At 41.4% G+C, this 19822-nt stretch overlaps 1 protein-coding gene across 3 annotated transcripts in view; it reads right to left on the bottom strand.

Annotated features, from left to right (window-relative positions):
- The window catches only part of plxnb2a.1 (plexin b2a, tandem duplicate 1), a 238452-nt gene that overhangs the window by 154002 nt on the left and 64628 nt on the right, over positions 1 to 19822 (bottom strand). For all 3 annotated transcript variants that reach the window (XM_085769977.1, XM_085769978.1, XM_085769979.1), the window contains exon 2: positions 15787 to 15844. The gene's annotated coding sequence lies outside the window, so the exon portion shown is untranslated. The remainder of the gene's footprint in view (positions 1 to 15786; positions 15845 to 19822) is intronic.

Below are 19822 nucleotides of genomic sequence, written 5' to 3'. Positions count from 1 at the left end.
AGACCCGTGTTTCGGTCCAAACACTCTATGTAAGTGATTGCTGTCGGAAGATACAACTATTTAAGACTTATATTAACACAAAAATATCGCTTACTTCTGCTTTAACAATAAGGCGACGTCTACTCCTGTTCGCCGACGATGTCGTTCTGTTCATTGATGTGTGTGAAGAGCCATCAGGTAGCCTAACGTCGGGTCAGCAGCTCCGTCACAGTTTGAAATCTGATTTTTTTCCCACAGATTCCTTTCTCACAGAGCTGCAGAGAAATTTCACCGAGTTCATTTCATCAGAAGAGAAGCAGCAGGAAAAGAAAACTCCACGCTGGATTTCTCTCTCTCACAGCATCTAACAACAAACACAAGCTGCCGTGGCCAAATCATTATCTACACAAGGTGTGAGGAACGGAGTCATGAGACGACTAGACGATGTTCTGGTCAGTGGAAACTTTTACCACGCAGCCGTCGGACTGGAAACACCACGAGTCAGTCGACTAATACAACAACACAACACGTTGCTAAACGAGGCTGAAGCCGCCAAAACAACTTCACACTCATCAGGTAGCGGCGGCTGCTAATGAATGCTAATGCTGCGCTCTGTCCGCTGCATGTGCAAGTAGCAGGAGGACTGACTGGTAAAACATGAGCCTCTCCAAACGGCAAGGTGTCAGGAAGAGAAGAAGAGCGGGGGCGGAAAAAAAACATTAAGGGATAGACGAGGAAGAAGAAGAAGAAGAGAAAGAGAAAATGTGTGTGTGTGTGTGTGTGTGTGTGTGCAAGAACTGTGAAAAAGACGTATTAGCTATTCTGTCAAAATAGATAATGAATGTTAAAACTATGCAAATGCTAAACTTATCTGCATAAGTCCCTTTTAAACATAGGATGTGTAAATGACTGTGTGTGTGTGTGTGTGTCTGTGTGTGTGTTGGTGTGTGTGTAGGCTTATTTGTGTAGGATTTTAAGCAATTAGGACAGGAAACAGAGGCTGTTGCTTTGTCTTCCCTGTGGAATTAAGTTATGCACCGTCAACACACACACACACACACATATGCACACAGCAAATTCCCATTCGGACCGACAACACGGTCTCAGCTGTGAAACACACACACATATACACACACACACACACACACACACTTGAAAAGCACAATCTCAACTTCCTCTTGACCCATTTCCCAAACACAACACACCACCTCTCTTTTCTTTTTTCATCCCTCCCCCACCATCCCTCTATCTCTCTCTCCTCATCTGCTGGGAGCAAAGCCACTTCTGCTTTGTGTCACCAGATCACACACACACATACAGACACACACATAGACACACACTAGACACACACACACACACACACAGTTAATCAGTTTGTTTATGAGGCCAAAGGCATGCAGGGCAGAATCCCTCTGTAAACTCGACTGTAACTGTCTCTGTCGCCGGGTTCACGAGGCTGATGACTCGACTGTGACTTTGGCTTCCACTTAATTAACCAGCGTCCATTTATTAAAGAACTCACGCAGCACTCCAATCCGTGGTGGAAATGTCACTAATGTGCCTTAAAAGCTGCACGGTGTTGGAAATAATTTGTCAAAAGAAGTAAAAAAGAAGAAGCAGCTCTTTAAAAAACAGGCCTGAGATGAAAAGAAAAGGTGCCGCGAGGGAAAAACGAGGAGGAGGAGGAGGAAGCAGGGGAACGACGGCAAGGAGAGATAAAAACGCAGAGAGTTGCAGCTGTTTGTTCAACGGTCCGACAGGAAATGTTGAATCTGGACGCATCGGTACGCTCCGATCGAGGCCTGCCTGCGTGTGCAGCGTTTTTTTTTTTTTTCAGAAAACGAAGCGGAGAGACTAAATGGATCCACGGCCGGTGGAGGAATTTCTTTGTTTACAGAGATATGTTTGGAGAGAGGTAAAGAGGAGGAAATGAGAAAAAGACAAGGCAAGGCAAGGCGGACGAATCTAAGATAGACCGAATGAAAATCCAATATGTGAAGCAGCGATGGAAGAAAAAAGAAAAAAGAAAAAACTTCCATAAAGTCTCAGAAGCGTTTTGTTTGGATCTTTCTATCTCATGTTCCTGCTCTTTACTTCCCCTTTTGTCCCTCTCTGCCTCCCGTCCTTCTGCCTCCGTTTCTCTCTGTGAAAACTCATTTCTGAGGATTTAAAAACCAACATTATCTCACAACAATACATTTACACTCCTTTACCCCCCCACCTGCTTCACATTCACTTAATACCAGACAGTCATGACGACAAATACAACCTCGGTCTTGTCGTCCACTCAGGACAAGGACCGTCCTCACTGGACACTGGATTAATAACAATTAGCATTGTGTTCTGGCTTCTTCTGAAGTAGCTTTAAAGCACAGAAGAGCCCGAGCATCTGCTGCAAATGCATTTATTTATTTTTGAAGGTCAGGAAGAAAGAAGTAGATTTTTTTTTTCTTACTTCAGTAACTTTTTATTGAATGAAATGATGAAAAATCCTGCAAAATAAAAGGTCAGAAGAGAAGAGTAAGAATAAAGCTCAGAGAGCTGTGGTTCCAACCTTCAACATGAGGCCACGTTCACAACATCTTTGGTGTGATTTGAGATTTTAAGACCATTAAATGGAGATTTTTTGTTAAAGGGATAGTTCAACATTTTGGCAAATTGGCCCATTGCCATAATCCCTATAGTCATGGCAGTACATGTAGGTTCGTTACCACCTAATTGTCAGTGCAAGCTATTTTTAGAACGGCGGAGCAGAGCCGTGAGCTGCTCAGAGCTACGCTACGGAGGCTCATGGGATTTCTTGGTTTCCCTCATCAAACTCATCAAATACACAATCCAACAACTCCACAACGCTCTGGTGGACAAGTTGTGAGCTGCACATTCACCACGCTATGAGATAATAACACAACGTTACCAGACAGAGTTGTTTTAGAGGGAAATACAGAGACTGTTCCTGAAGGCAACACGCATCAGCGGTTTTGCATGAATTTCCCTCTAAAACAACTCTGTCTGGTTACGTTGTGTTATTATCTCATAGCGTGGTGAATGTGCAGGTCACAACTTGTCCACCAGAGCGTTGTGGAGTTGTTGGATTGTGTATTTGATGAGTTTGAAAAATAGCTTGCACCGACAAATACAGGTAAAGAACCTACTGCTATGACCATGGCAATGGGCTAATTTGCCAAAATGTTGAACTATTCCTTTAAAGCTGCAGCTCTAGGGTTGTTTTTTAGTCTGGACTTGAGGTTTTCTTGATCAGGGCTGATCAATCACAATCTCTTACAGAAGAGAACAAACAGCATCAAACTGGATGCAACAGCTGTCTGGATGCAAAACTCACATCTGGACGAACATCGATTTCATTATCAAAGGAAAACCAGTGGGTTTACCCTCAGGCTCTTTGTCCATGATCCATAAACCTCATCCTTTTGGACTGTTTTGGGTTCTGGCGTCAGTCCTGCCGGTCCCTTCTGGACAGATGGGACCAGTCCACCACAGGCTCATATTCACGCTCAATTTAAAGCTGCAGATTAACCAAACATGCAGTGGATTGTGGGAGGAAGCCAGAGCACCCAGAGAAACCAAAGCTTAATTTATCACCTGGGTTTGTTAACAAGCCTCTACCACTGCAGACTTTTGTTGTCAGAAGCTTTAATATAAGCACACTGCAAAAACTCAAAATCTTACCAAGAATATTAGTCTCATTTCTAGTCAAAACAATCTCATTATACTTAAAATAAGACTCATCACATTAAAAGTAGCTTGTTTTTAGACACTTTTTACTTCTTTCAAGCATATTTTCACTTGAAATAAGTAGAAAAATCTGATAGTGGGGCAAGTTTTTCTTTCTTATTACAAGCACAAAAAACCTGCTTTCACTGGCAGATTTTTCTACTTATTTCAAGTAAAAATGTGTTTGAAACAAGTGAAAAGATCTAAAAACAAGTTATTTTTTAGGTGACAAGTCTCATTTTAAATGAAAAGAGATTAGTTTTGACTAGAAACGAGACATTTTGACAAGAAATAAGACAAATATTCTTGGAAAGATTTTGAGTTTTTGCAGTGCAACAACTCAAATATCAAAAAATAGTTGGTTATTAGTTTTTGGCAGTGTCAGATTTTATCATGAAAATATGAGTTTAACTAAAGCTGCTGCTGTCGTCCGTCCTATCTTCGGTTTCTAAGAGAATTCACAGAAATCCACTCCGCTGTTGTAAAGCAGGGGCGGATCGGTCCGGGTAGGTGGGGGCAAAACACACATCTGGTTCTGCTCAACATGACTGACATTCCTCAGGGAAGAGGGAGTCGGGCCGGATGGTAATGAACTCGACTCTTTACACCAACGTCAAGTCTCTCAGAAAATCCTCTCCCCGACAGGCGTCTTCTGCAGATCAGAAGTGCGAGGTGTAAACAAAATCCCACGACTTCCCAATCTGTGCAACCAAAAGGGTGTGGGAACCGAGCTGACACCGCGGCCTTCATGTAAATTTATGACTTTTCCTTGGCAGCCCATTACTCAGTCAGAGGGCTTTGGTGACTTCAGTGAATAAAAATGTTCTCTCTTGGTTTATTACCGTAGTTTGTCAATGTGTTAAATAAGTTGGAAAATATCTGTGGGTGCAGCAGCCTCCTAATTCATCGCTCTGAGGTGGAGGTGTCGGCGACGCGGAGGATTCAGACGGAGAAAAACAGCCTCGCAAAAACACAGTTCACCCAGGGTCAGCGTGATGTCACCCACCGCAACACTGGCTCTTTAAATATGAGGAAACACTGTGTAATGACATAACGAGGCTGGACTTTATAGAGGCGGAAAAACCTGCGGTCACTGTCTGATCAACCTTCAAAATAATAATAAAGCGACCTTTTAAAGGGACAACGAGGAGTTTCTATTTGGTTATAAAAAAGTATCATATTAATGTGGATGAATCTACGTTACCACTTGTTAATGGGCCCATTTTCGATAAATATATCGTTTTGTCTCTATGGTTATTTTGTTATTATTAGTGGTGGTGGAAATGCTGGTCGAGCAGACGAGCGTTTCTTTACTTTTGGTTTCGTGATGAGTCATGAGAATAACGCCGCCGAATCGCCGTTTAAGGTTGGAACTACGACGGTATGTGATCTTCGAACCTCTGACTTTAATTATTGATGAATGAAAACATGAGTCTGTCTTGCGCCGGTCATAAATGTAGCGTGAAAACGCTTCGCTTTTCCAAAACTCCTCATTGTCCCTTTAACAAGCTTGTGTTGAGATTAGGAGCGTGGCCAAAGGTCGCAAAGTTAACGATGGTCTTTAAAAGCTGGATTGAAGGAAACTGGACTTTTTCGTTGGTTTCTTGAAGACGTTTCTCCTCTCAAGCCAAAGGGTTAAAGGGATAGTTCAACATTTTGGCAAATTGGCCCATTGCCATAATCGCTATAGTCATAGCAGTAGGTTTGTTACCTTTAATTGTCGGTGCAAGCTATTTTTAGAACGGTGGAGCAGAGCCGTGAGCTGCTCAGAGCTACGCTATATGGAGGATAATGGGATTTCTTGGTTTCCCTCATCAAACTCATCAAATACACAATCCAACAACTCCACAACGCTCTGGTGGACAAGTTGTGACCTGCACATTCACCACGCTATGAGATAATAACACAACGTTACCAGACAGAGTTGTTTTAGAGGGAAATTCATGCAAAACCGCTGATGTGCGTTCCCGTTGGGGGCAGTTTTTCAGCAAGTAGTCTCGGCATTTACCTCTAAAACAACTCAGTATAAATAAATATTTGCCGTTGAATACTTACTTCGCACTTTCATGTCTTTTATTCGTCACATCCCCGGTGTGTAAGGGTCTTTAGGGTTAGACTCAACCAAACCAGTTGTTAGACCTGAACAAGTCTTTCAGTTAAGAGGTGAAAAATCTTCAAGAAACCAACAAAAAGAGTCCAGTTGCCTCCACAAACACAAAGTTAACGACACTCAGCTCGTTACTGACGCCATCGCTGCATCAACTGGGTTGGAAGTTGAGTTTCTGAGTTCACACCATCTCCATTATCCTCCACAAACCGCTTCTCACACACTCCAGCGTTGTATCTGGCCTTCTTCTTCTTCAGTTTGCTGTTATCTAATCGTTTCGTTTGCCAATGACGCGTACAACAGGTCGAGCTGAAGAGCACAATCTGTTGGAGCTCAAGGTAAACCATTTCAAATGCTCTGAAGCACTCACAAAAAAAAAAAAAAAAAAAACTGAATTCAAACATGTCAGTTTTTATGTATATAGAGCTAAAGCACAACAGGAATTACCCAAGGGCACTTGTCAAATAGACTGAACTTCAGCTCTCCGGCGGTCCTCATCATGAACAAGCATTCAGCAGCAGCGACAAGGAAAAAACTTCCTTTTATGAGGATGAGTCATGGCAGCGCAAATATTTAATTTCAAGCCAATATGACACAGTGTTCAGGATTAAACAGTTTGAAGCTCGACTTTCAAATAAAAAGGTGACCAACCAATTACTCTGCTGGACACCACGGTCGCCGTCGGTTTGGACGATCCATCAGATCAGTCCAACATTTCTCTTTTCATGTGCTTATAGCTGAGCTCTTTTTAAGAACTGTAAACTGTATCTATTTTCTTTTATTTTACTTTTTTATTCTTCTTTTGCTCCTTCTTTTAACTCTGTGTTTTTTTGTTTTTATGCTGTTTTATGCTGTTCTTTAAAAAAAAAAAGAAAAGTTTTGTCTTTATGTAAAAAGCACATTGAGTTGCCTTTGCCTTGGTATGAAATGCGCTATATTACATCTTAAAACTCATTTATTTAGACAGGCTTTTAATATTCAGTAACTTTTGCCATTTGATATGTATTTTATCGTTTCTGTGTTTTCTTGCTTTTAAATGGTATCCAATGAGATTTGTCACTTGTCATGTATTTTCTTTCTGTAAAGCACTTTGATCATCTTTCTGATGTTGTAAGGTGCTATATAAATAAACTTTATTATTATTATTATTACAAATAAAGATGCCTTGCCTTCTTGCCTTCATTCACAAAGTTACAAACCAGCTAGAGCAGGAAGAAGAGAAGAGCAACTGGTGTCGGCTTAAAAAAACAACAAAACTTCCTCTATTTTCAGGGGTAAACACAAACCCCTTACACCCAAACCCCCCCTGAGCTTAATCGAGCATAAGTACCACATAAAAAAAATCATAATATTCCACATAACACACAATCTAACTGCAGTGAAAAGACACAACTAACTCCCAGTCGAAACAGCAGCAGCAGCAGCAGAACTTCTCTCTCTCTCTCTGCAGCAGAAAATGAAATGCCAAGCCTGGCTAAGGACATAATGAAAAAGCTATTATCAGCATGAGCTTTCATCAGCACTGCATTCAACCATGTTCAATACAAACTGATTCTCTCATCTCATGCTGTACCCATCTGAATGCTGGGATATAATAACGGAGGCGAGATAAGAGAGAGAGATCACTGTTTTTCTCCCCCCCCCACCTCTACCTCTGCTGGAGAAGAGCATCAGCACATTTACAGACGAGCTCAAGTTTTCACACGGACACGTTCGGCCGACATAATCAACCTGTCATTGTAAGAGCCCGGTGCATTCATATCATTAGCCGACCTTGTATATGTCTTACATGTACCCTCTTTTTCCAATATACCTCCGATATCGTCCTCCATTCATCCGTCAGTATTTTTCATTTTCCTGCTTTGTTGCGTCTAATTCTTGATGTATTTATTCTCTGCCCATAAGTTTCCAGCCGTCCATCTCCTCCACTGTTACTGCCTCTGAATTCAAATACAGCTGCTTCATGCAATATTCAATGAAACATTGAATTATATATATATCATGATACAATATTCAAACTATATCCGGAATATATTAAGGCGTAATGAGGATGAGGCCTGTCAACTATGAACTATGCATTAAACTGTGAAGGATTCTCAGGTATGGCAGTTTTACTGTGACAAACGAGAGGGTGGTGAACGCACCGCCCTGCAGAGCTTCTCACTTTTATTACTCAGCACTTAACGGAGCCACACTGAACGTCTCAGAGGCGTCTTTAAAGGGATAGTTCAACATTTTGGCAAATTGGCCCATTGCCATAATCCCTATAGTCATAGTAGTAGTAGGTTTATTTGTCGGTGCAAGCTGTTTTTAGAACGGAGGAGAAGAGCCGTGAGCTGCTCAGAGCTACGCTACGGAGGCTCATGGGATTTCTTGGTTTACACTCATCAAACTCATCAAATACACAATCCAACAACTCCACAACGCTCTGGTGGACAAGTTGTGAGCTGCACATTCACCACGCTATGAGATAATAACACAACGTTACCAGACAGAGTTGTTTTAGAGGGAAATGCAGAGACTGCTTGATGAAAAACTGTCCCTGAAGGCAACGCGCATCAGCGGTTTTGCATGAATTTACCTCTAAAACAACTCTAACGAACCTACTCCTAAAACTATAGGGATGATGGCAATGAGCCAATTTGCCAAAATGTTGAACTATCTTTTTAAGTATCATTTTTTGTTTGATGCTTTTAAAAGTTTGGCGGCTCTTTCTTGTCTTCAGATTTTGGGAAGTCCATTTCTTTCCTGATATCAAAGACCAAAGACCCTCAGTTGTTTAGTTTCTCCTGCTCCCGCCATCATTTTTGCTTTTCAATTTTGCATGATCTAATTTTTCCAGTAAAAACACGGGACTTGGCACAGGGACTTTTTTTGGAGGGGAAGCCAGTTTTAATCTACCTGGACAGTTCTCAGTCTACCTTGGTGGGTGTCAATCTACCTGGACATGTCTCAATGTATCTTGGTGGGTCTTAAACTACTGGAACACGTCTTAATCTACCTGCACAGGCCCTAATCTACACTGGTGGGTCTCAATCTACCTGGACATTTCTAAATCTACTCGTCGTTTTTCCGCTCTTTTGCTAACCGTCCTCCCGGCCATGTGCATTTGTTTACAAAAAAGAAGTCAATCAATAGAGCCATAGATAACGTTATCTATCATATATGATGTTACAACGTGTATATTTGTGTAGTCTTATCTGTCATAAACAAGAGATTATGGGTTATGGGGCGCGTTACGTTTGTGTGGCGGTGCCGCAGAGACGAGAGCTGGGACACCGGGTCAGACGCTCTGCCTTCCACCTAATGTCTCTTGGCTGAAAACCAACTTTGCAAGATCAGAGCGCCTCCATTCTCCCTGGAACAAGTTAAGCCATTTATTAAACCAACACAATTACCCCAAAGCTGTTTAACTAAGGTGAAAAAGTAGCAGAGTTAAACTACAAATCCTGCATAGTTCCTCTTTAAAGTTTGGAGGAGGAACGTATAAATTTGAGAAACTAATTGGACTTAAAACCCTTGAGTTCAGGATGAGTCATCAACCATTTGACAGGAAGAGCAAACAAATCGATTCCGTTCTAAAAATAACTTGTGTTTTTTAAGACATGAATTTAGCAAAAGGATCAATAGAAGAATGAAGAATTTAAACGAGGACATCGAGGATTAAAAAAAGGTGTAAAAATCCATTTTCCCATTTCACCCGGAGGCTTCAGAGGAGAAGCTTTGTGTGTCACACTGACCGGTCGAATTCAAACGACTGACCAACAACAATCTCTCGCATCCATCATCACTTTGTCCGGGCTCAGCCTCTTCATACATCGCTGCTCTGCTCTCTCCTACAGGGCAGCACGAGGAGAAAACTCTGCATTTTTCATTAAATTAAAGCAGTGTAAACATGAAGGCAGAAGAGAAGGAATAACCTTTTGTCTGTTGGAGCCAATAAACCGTCAGTAATAGAGCTCAGTGTTCAGGCCTCTTCACTTTCTGTGCACTTCGCTGTGTCATGTGGAAAAATGGAAATTAGAACTTTTGAGGGCATGAAAATGAAAATGTGTTTCACTAATAAAGAGATATGAGGAGACATTTCCCCAAACAAAAAAGTACAGAAGGTTTTTTAATCATTTCCGCTTCAAACTGAGTTAAATGAATCATAATGTAATTATTTATACTTTAAACTGCTACTACAATAAGAACAACTCTATAATGAAGTTTTTGTTCTTGGCTCTAAAGGCCAAAAAAAAAGAAAAAGAAAAAAGAAAGTGCTCAGTTTGTTTCCTACTCATTTTACAAGTGGTGGTTTATTAAACAGTGTAGCTACTGGAAATAATCTCCATTACAATCTACAGATGTCCCCTAAACGCCTCACGGGTCAGTAGACGCTACAGTTTACCAACGCTCCTTAAACGCTCAATAGGTGTCAGGTAAACAGCTAATGATGCATTTTAAGATTTTATCAATCTGGTCAGGTCTTAATCCACCAAGACTGGTTTTATTATACTTGGACAAGTCTCAATCCACCTGGACAAACTTTAATCTACCTGGTTAGGTCTCAATCTACCTGGACAAGCCTTAATCCACCTGGACAAGTCTCAATCTACCTGGACAAGACTTAATCTACCTGGACAAGCCTTAATCTATCTGGTTAGGTCTCAATCTACCTGGACAAGCCTTAATCCGACTGGACAAGCTTTAATCTACCTGGACAAGCTTTAATCTACCTGGACAAGCTTTAATCTACCTGGACAAGTCTTAATCTAGGTCTCAGTCTACCTGGACAAACTTTAATCCACCTGGACAAGTCTCAGTCTACCTAGACAAGACTTAATCTACCTGGACAAGCTTTAATCCGACTTGACAAGCCTTAATCTATCTGGTTAGGTCTCAATCTACCTGGACAAACTTTAATCCACAGGTCTCAATCTACCTGGACAAGACTGAATCTACCTGGACAAATCTCAATCCACCTGGATAAACCTTAATCCTTCCGGACAAGCCTCTGTCAACCTGGACAAGCCTTAATCCACTTGGGTGAGGTTTAATCCACCTGGACAACCTGGACAACCTTTAATCTACCTGGTTAGGTCTCAATCTACCTGGACCTGGACCTGACTAACTCTTAATGACGGGGCAGGTCTTAACCCACCTGAGCAGGTTTGACTAAACCTCCTGGGCGAGTCTTAATTGGTCTTGGTAGGTTTTATTATATCTGGTCTTGTTTTAATAGAACAGGTTGGATCTTAATCCACCTGTACAGGTGTTATTATTAATCCACCTGTGGGAGCCGGGCTCAGTCGCCGTCACTCACATGAAACCAAGAGACGTGTTCGACAGTCGACACCGGTTCAGCACAGTAACACTAACACTAACACTGACACTGACAGTGACAGTGTCTGTTGTTGTTATATCGGCTTCTTATTGAAACAACAGAAAAGAAAAGAAGCTGTTTGAGTTGAATCCTGTAAAACATTTAATTGACAGTCGAGCTCCTGAAGACGTTTTACACTTCTCCTCTATTTTTAGCTTCGAACACAGCAACACACTCACTCACTGTGCAGCCGCGGAGACGGAGACTTTTCTAGAGCAGAAACTGTTGCGTTTGTTGACAGTAATAAAGACAGTCCATGTCTTCTCTATGTGTGTGTGTGTCTGTGTGTTTTGCAAGCGTGTGAGTAGTTTACAGTGTGGAGCCAGCCAGCCTTCACAGCTGCAGCTCCCCACAGAGACGCACAAACACCCACACAGAAATAAAGATGCAAACGCACTGAACTTCCTCCTGCAAAACAAACCAGTGCTTTCCTGTGTACACCTCCCAGAGGAAAGTGGGAGTATCAGTGTGTGTGTGTCTGCGTATGTGTGTGTGTATGTGTGTCTTCACATGTTTGAAACTTGTATCAGAAAACTAAGTAGAACAGAAGTGAGGACTGTTTTGCTTGTTTTTGCCTCATGTGTATCGATACTGTATTGGTTCTGCATCGGTTTTATCACTGAAGGAAGGTTTCATTGTGTCATTCGGCAGCAACTAATGATTATTTTCACTGATCCCAGAGTTGGAGGTTCAATTCCCCCCAGTTTCACCCCAAATCCTTCCTTCTGTGTCAGGAAGGACGTCCGGTCTGGACTCTGAGCCAAATCAAATATCCAAACATTGATCCGATCCTCTTTGACTAAAGAAAGACGCTAAAATCTGACAAAACAATCTGAACTTGGTGTCTGCAGAGAGAAAGAACCTGCACAAAACATAAATTTAAGTTAAAATTTCCCTTAAAGTCTGCTCCTTAAAGTTTACTTGAGGGTATCTGATAACAATGCCTCCTGTTTTGTTCTTCTGGGTTTGTCCAACGGGGAGGAGACCTCGGGGCAGAACCAGATCTCACTGTAGGGATCATGTGTCCCATCCGGCCTGGGAACGCCTCAGGACCCCCCAGGAGGAGGAGCAGGGACGTCTGTTGCCATGGCGACCTGACCTGACCCCGGATGACCAGATGATGGATGGATGGATTTCTCTTCATCTTAGTTTTAGAAGAGTCACTTCAATTTGTTTAAACCGCTGCACAAAACACCTTAAGTTAAGAATTTCATCAAAGTCTGAGTTAAAAATGCCTTAAAATGTTCACTTAAAGCAACATTGCAGAGTTTCAGCTCAGTGCTTCCACCATCTGGTGGGAAAAACGAAACTTAACGAAAACGAAACGGCGGTGTTTCGTACCCGTGCAGGGAAGTTACATAGCGCAGTTTCAGCCGACGCGACCCGGCTCAGGCTGCGGCGGCAGCACCATTCATCCTATTAACCATTTTTCTACCATTGCAATGAGTCTGGAAACATTATTTTAAGGCAGAAAAACTCCGCAATGTTACTTTAAGTATCTGCAGGTTTGTCCTTATCATAGTTTTATACTTACGGAATCACTTAAAGTCAATGAAACTGCAGCAAAAAAGACCTTAACTACCAGAATACGGAAAAAAATATTACAGGTACCTCCAAATCCACTTTACTGTCGCTGCTGCAAAGGCCTTAACTTTTCTTTTCCTTAACTCAGGTAAATATTTTAAGAGATTCTGTGCAACATTCATTTGCAGCTAAGGAGAAATTAAACCTTGAGATTCATACTTAAAAAGAACATTTAAGATGTTTTAAGCAACATATTTCCATCTTTCCCCAACCTGCTCCATGTTTACGTATATATTTAGTCTTTTCCTGAATTTTCAAACTAAAAGTCTTGCAATCTTTGGTCCTCTACTAACGCTTTTAAATTGAAAAACAAAAACAAGAAATATTATAATGATGACTCATGAACTAACTACAGCTTGAAAACTTTCTCTCTGTTGACGACTTTGTGCTGTAGAAACGTTTTCATCAGTCTGGACTCGCTGTTGGCTGTGTCTCGTTCACCTTCGTTAGCGTCGGGCCTTTATCGGGCCGATGTTTGAATCCAGGATTTAATGTGAGAATTTACGGCGGCTTCACAGCGACGGCGCCTGCAGCCGTTTACACCTGCACGTAAAAACAATGAAGGTCTCAGACGTTTTTTTTTAAGGAGCTGCTGCTGCTGCTGCTGCTGCTTCGTTAAACAGAAATAACAGACATGATGAAATAGTTTAATACTAATAATCAATCAGCCTGTGATCAGACTGAAGTCAAACATCAGCGCTTCTCTGTAAACACTTTATTATTACAGCTGAACGACTTCCTGTTGCTCTCCATCACCCTGACAGCCTCTCACTTCCTCTCTCACACACACACACACACACACACTCTCTTAGCGAGGCTGCAGGAATAATGTGTGTGTTGTGTGTTAAACGTCCTGATAATGAGGTGAACAGCTCTGCGATGTGTCGACACAGCAGCTCCGGTGTAATGAACTTGGCTTTATGAGAGTTTTATGTGACGTCGTCGCCGCTGGACGGAGACGCAGCAGCCTTTTGTCTGAGAGGAGGAATTTAAATAAAACAACACCAACACCAGGCCGTGACGCTAATCACACAACAGGAAACTAACAGGGGAAAGCTAATGCTAACGTCGTTATCTGAATGGAAAAGGTCAAAGGTCGGTGTTAGATCACGAGGAAACAACATGACTAGACTGAAACACTGAGGGATTCTGGATCAACTCGGTTGTGACGTTAAATTTGTTGCAGCTTCTGTCGGTCGGTCACACCCACAACTACAGGATCCTGTTTATCACCTAAAGCTGATAATCATTAGCCTACTCAATGTTATCAGCTCTTTATCAACCTCTTGACCTTCTCGTGAGCTGAAGCCGGAGGTTTCACAGCTCGACAGTTTGTTTGAAGGAGGAGGAGGAGGAGGAAGAGGAGGAGGTAGAGCAGGTTTAACTGTTGGGGTTTTAGAGTAGAGTTGTTCCAATACCAGAATCAGAAATGTCTCTAATACCACTGAAAATGCCGCCATCGGTATCGGTGAGTAGTGAAGTTCAGGCACCGATCCGATACCATCTGTCTACCAGTTAGCTCCGTTAGCTCCGTTAGCGCGGTGGTGGTCCTTTTATAAAACCAAATGGGCAGAGCTACAGATAACCTGCGTACTTGTGTCTCCATTGTTAAAGTTTAGCGTTACTTCTCAGAGTTTCGTTTTTACAATCGGGACTTGTGTAAAAAAGGGGGTCTGACAGTGTGTGGCGTTTGGATCGGAGTGAAAACAAAGGTGTACGAGCTGAAAAATTAAACAGTATCAATCACCGTGTACTGCACCGGCATGTGTAAAAAAAACTCACTGTGGATGCACTTGAGCAGTTTTTAAAATAATTGTTACTTATTCCTAGATTATATTTCTTCTTTTTCATTTGTGTCTGAGCATCAAATAAAAGTTAAATAGCTTTATTTTGCTGTATTCATTCATGTTTTACAAAGGGTTTAACCTCAACCAGGTCTTACATAATCATGTCACAACCTTGTAGACGTAATAGTTATAGATGCACAGTATATATTTAAATAAAAAAAATTAAATAACACACTGGTATTGGAATCGGCCGATCCAACAGCACAAGTATTGTAATCCAAAGGGAAAAATTGGTATCAGACCATCTCTATTTTAGAAGTTAGCCGTTAGCCGAGCATGCTAAATTAGCATGCTAAATTCAGTCATTAGGTTTCAATGAAAAAAGTCTGAAAAGGTCAAAACCTCAACAGCTCGTGCTGCCTAAATGAGTTTCCTGTGTTTTGACTCTTCGCCCGTCACAAATGAGACGACGATGACTCTGATGATGAAGGCCACAAGCTGCAACACATCGACCCGACTGACGACAATAACGTGCTTCTTCGTGGTGGAGCTTTGACCTCCGTGTGCAGCTTCTCTGGAGCTAATTCACTTTCCAAAAGCAAAAGATCCTCTGATTCCAGCTCCTCATTAGATTACATGACATAACTGAGTTTTTTCATCAGTTCAGACAAAACCAGACCAAATACAAACCAAAGTTCTCGCTCATTCTCAACATTTTCTACAGTGTATCTGGGCCAAACAATAAAACAATCATCAGTCAATTCAAGATTCAACTAAATAACAGAAGGAACCAGATCCAGCAGCTGTAATATTCTGGGGTAGCTGCACTGATGCTTTTATTTTCTACTGGAAAACCAAAATATCTCCAACACACTCCCAGTGGTGTTACAGTGGAAGTAGGTCTGTCTGACTAACCCTTCAAACTTTCTCTCTTTTAAAAAAAAAGCTACTTTATTTATTTATTTTTCACAGTGTTGTGTGATATATTTTGTGTTTTTCTCAGTTAAAGGATGTTGTAATAAGAATAAAAGATCTAAAGATTAATCGACACTGGAAATAATCTTTTGTTGCTGCTTTATACACAGAATATGCTTAATATCACAATATGGCCTAATGCAACAAAAGTAACAAGAAATGGCAACAAGATTTGCAGACAGTCAGTGTGTTGGTGTATGATGAGATGTAAAAATATGATTTATGAAAGTCAAAACAACAAGATGACGCCTCCTCACCTGTTCAGTGTTCAGACCTGTTGAACTCTGATGACATGAACCACCTCGGTCTCCACTCCTACACAAAACACAAAAGACACACTCATTAAAAATAATAAAAAATTATCATATAAATAACTTTAAATTCTAGCGTGGTTTTATTTGGCTTCGTTTTCATCAATGAAACAAATCCGTTCTCCTTTAAACCTCCTCCTACAGCAGTGCTATGGTACAGTATCTTCACCACGTATTAAATAAACTTTATTTACAGTAGAAACACACTGAAGAACCAGAGCTGAGCTGAAATCAGAGGTTTTCTGTGAGTGTTTCGTCATCCTGAGCCGTCAATTAGAGCTGAAACATGTAAATTAACAAAAAAAAAAGAAAAATTGAAGCCGTGAGGTTTGGAGCTGCCGTTTGAAAAGAAGCTTAATTACACGAAGAGGCGGCGACAAACGGAGCAGATAGGAAGTGAACTTCAGAGGAGACGACTCCCACACACGGCTCTGTTCAAAGAGGCAGTGGGGGGTGAGGGGTGATGATGATGATGATGATGATGATGAGGACACACACATTCACATACACTCTCTCACACACACACACACAGATGCTAATTGCGCTTAATGGAGGCGACACTCCGACTCTTTCTTGTATGACTCAAGTCTAATCAGACGTTAGTGGTCCATGTAATCTGGACCAAACTAATCAACCACCTCCACTACCAATCATACATGAGTCATAACACTTAGCTCCACAGTCTGGCAGCAGGATCGACCTCAGATCCATTGTAGGTTCGACTGTAACTCTGCAGCTGCCGTTGATTAAACTGATTTCCCAGCGCCCCGATCCATCAAGCTCCCTACAATGAGATCGACGCCGCGAGTTCGACAGGAAAGACTTTGGCTTAGGATGGAGATGGAGGCCTGGCACAGCTGCTATACCCGCTTTATTACAGTGAATATGAAACACATGAAGGTGGGAAATTGATGGATACTCCTGCCAAGGCGGCTGCAGCGTAGCACCTTAAACCTGTTAAGTTTATTAAAAGAGACTGCGAGCTCCAAAAGAGACGGTTCACTGAGGATAATTACGTCGTCATCGTCAGGTTCAACTGGAGAAAATCAGGCGACGTGACACAGGAAGTTCCCTAACGTCAAATATTTAGGACTTCTGTTGAGCATCTATCTACTGCAGGAAGTTTAAGAAAAGATTCAGAATGAGGATCGTTGAACACTTTATGGGCCTTGTGTTGGGTTTTGTTGATTGATGTTTGGAAAAAAAGTAGCAAAATACTCAAGTGAAATGTGGAGTTTAGTATCACGTTTTTGTGCAAATACACATTTAAGAAGTCTACAGAGTTTTTAAACTTCAGTCTCCAGGTGAACATCAAACTAACTCCAATGTGATGACTGACTGTTTGGTCCAAAAACCCAAAGATGTTCAGTTTGCATCGATATAAAACAGAGAAAAGTCTCAAATCCTGAAGTTGGATGAGTTGGAACCAGTAATTTAATGATTAATCCATTGACCTATTGATTAGCCAATCGCTGATGCTCCCTATCCAACACAACAGAGGCAACATGGGGAATGAAACCGCTCCAGATCCATTGATCCCATCATGGACCTCCAACCAACTGGACCAACTGGACGCCCTTCGCATTGGACCCTACTAATCATCCAATCTGCTGGACATCTACCCAACTCAATGTCCTTTTCATTGGACCACCACCCTACCAATCATCCAATCTGCTGGACATTTACCCAACTGAATGTCCTTTTCATTGGACCTCCACCCTATTGGATATCCACCCTACTGAATGTCCTACTCATTGGACCTCCACCCTACTCATCGTCCAATCTGCTGGACATCTACTCAACTGAATGTCCTTCTCATTGGACCTCCACCCTACAGTAATAATTATCTAATCTGCTGGATATCTACCCTACTGAATGTCCTTCTCATTGGATTTCCACCCTACAGTAATAATTATCTAATCTGCTGGATATCTACCCTACTGAATGTCCTTCTCATTGGATTTCCACCCTACTGGACATCCACCCTACTGAATGTCCTCCTCATTGGACCTCCACCTTACTAATCATCCAATCTGCTGGACATCTACCCTACTGAATGTCCTTCTCATTGGACCTCCACTCTACTGGACATCCACCCTACTGAATGTCCTTCTCATTGGACCTCCACTCTACTGGACATCCACCCTACTGAATGTCCTTCTCATTGGACCTCCACCCTTCTGGACATCCACTCCCATTGGTCGTCCAATTGTCAACATTTCCAATTTTCATCCTTCTCGAGTCAAGGTTATTTATTTATCAAAGAGAAAAGAGAGACAAAAAAGGTTTGGCGGATTACACAATGTTCGCTCTTTAATTAACTGGATATTATGCATTCATCCAACCATCTGCCGATTGATCCTGCGTCTTCCCAGTAGTAAATACAACCTTCTGCATCGCAGCACACAACATCTCTGGGACTGTGTGTGAACTCTCCAGGATGGAGGAGCGGTGGCTGTTCGTGTTCCTGCGTCTCATTAGTCTGAAATCTTCACTTTCTAAAGTTACTACAAGTGTTTGTGTTCTATAGCCACGCTACTTATACATTCTCATGCACATCCCTGGGGAGTCCCACTGAGCCTTATGGGAAAGATTTGAGTTTCCTAGTTAGATGTGAATGATAGAACAGTTCAGGCACATAGAGATAATAACTGTGGCAGTAATTTCTCTCTCCTTTATTAAAGACTCTATAACTGAGGACAGGATGACAGGAAGATTACATCTTCCAGATATTTACTGTCTTTATTTTATGCAACGCACCATTAACTTTGTCTCCGACACTTTTTCCAACACTCATTCAGAATTGCACCAAAGCTTTGAGAACAGCTTGGGATGATTTTCACTGCAGATTTAATGATTTAATGATGTTTTTTTTCCTCCCTAAATAGACAATAGAGAAAGAGCGACGCACTGAAAGCTCCACTAACTTCAGGACTTTTTAAAACCTTTTTAATAGCTCACTAAAGGAAAATGATGGCGTCCAAAAAGCAGCCAAATAGCATTTTAGTTTCTGAAATAAAACCTAGAGTTTTCAGATTTTATTTGGATACCCAGAGCTTTATGACACATTCCCTCAATTCTTGTATAAATAAAGATATGTTTCTACCTCTTTAAAGTCATCAAGTTTTTCTTTGACAGTGTTGCCAGGTGTTTGTTCACAGTGGGAATTGTTGAGTCTTTGTAATCAATATTATAAAGTATGATGTGACCCTGCTCTGTCTGAAACGAGCCTTGGGAGAATTGCTGATGTGATTGGGCGTTATGTAAATAAAAGATGACTTGACTTGACAGTTAATCACTTGTATTATCAGGGAGTCTTCATGCATGCAGTTATGTGTCTGTTAGAGATGTTTAAACAAGATTAAACTCTTGTATAATGAGCAAAAACAAAAACTCCCGTTTACTCCCGCTAATTTTATAGGCCTTGGACTTTAGAAAGACATCTTCAGATTTCCATACTGAGAAAATCAAACAGTGTGTACCAAGGGTGAGTTTAATGACCGCTGGGTGTGGCCAAGTCTGCATCAGACAAACAGGAAGTTCCTTTTTAATTCTAGGTTTACTTGTTGAAAAAAATACCAGGACTAATAATTAGTTCAGTAGTATCAGCATCAAGAAGCATGAGTAATGTCTTTGTGCGGAAACCACTAAAGAATTCCCAAGAAGGATACTGATGAAACTGTAGAAGCTGTTGAACAATGACCGACAGAAACTTAGATTTTCCAGGAGAGGCTCTGAGCCTCTCTTCTGATTGGCTGACTGTTTTCTCTGTGATCCAATAAAAAAGCAGAGCAGGTTTCAGAATAAAACACTCAGAGAAACCAAATCCTGCAAGTTGTTGGATGGTGGGTCCAGGTGGGCGCGGCTCCGTGAGTGCTTTGTTGTGACATCACAAAGTCACTCTATACTGTATGAGCTTCAAAAGAAATATCTACCTTTATGAAAATGAAAATTGAAATAAGAGCTGAACAATGAATACTTT

Source organism: Trachurus japonicus, chromosome 23 (assembly GCF_045865225.1).
Source record: "Trachurus japonicus isolate A0001 chromosome 23, Traja_1.0".
NCBI classification, from domain to species: domain Eukaryota; kingdom Metazoa; phylum Chordata; class Actinopteri; order Carangiformes; family Carangidae; genus Trachurus; species Trachurus japonicus.
The sequence above is the reverse complement of the archived record's forward strand: the minus strand, read 5'-3'. Positions and strand labels throughout refer to the sequence as shown.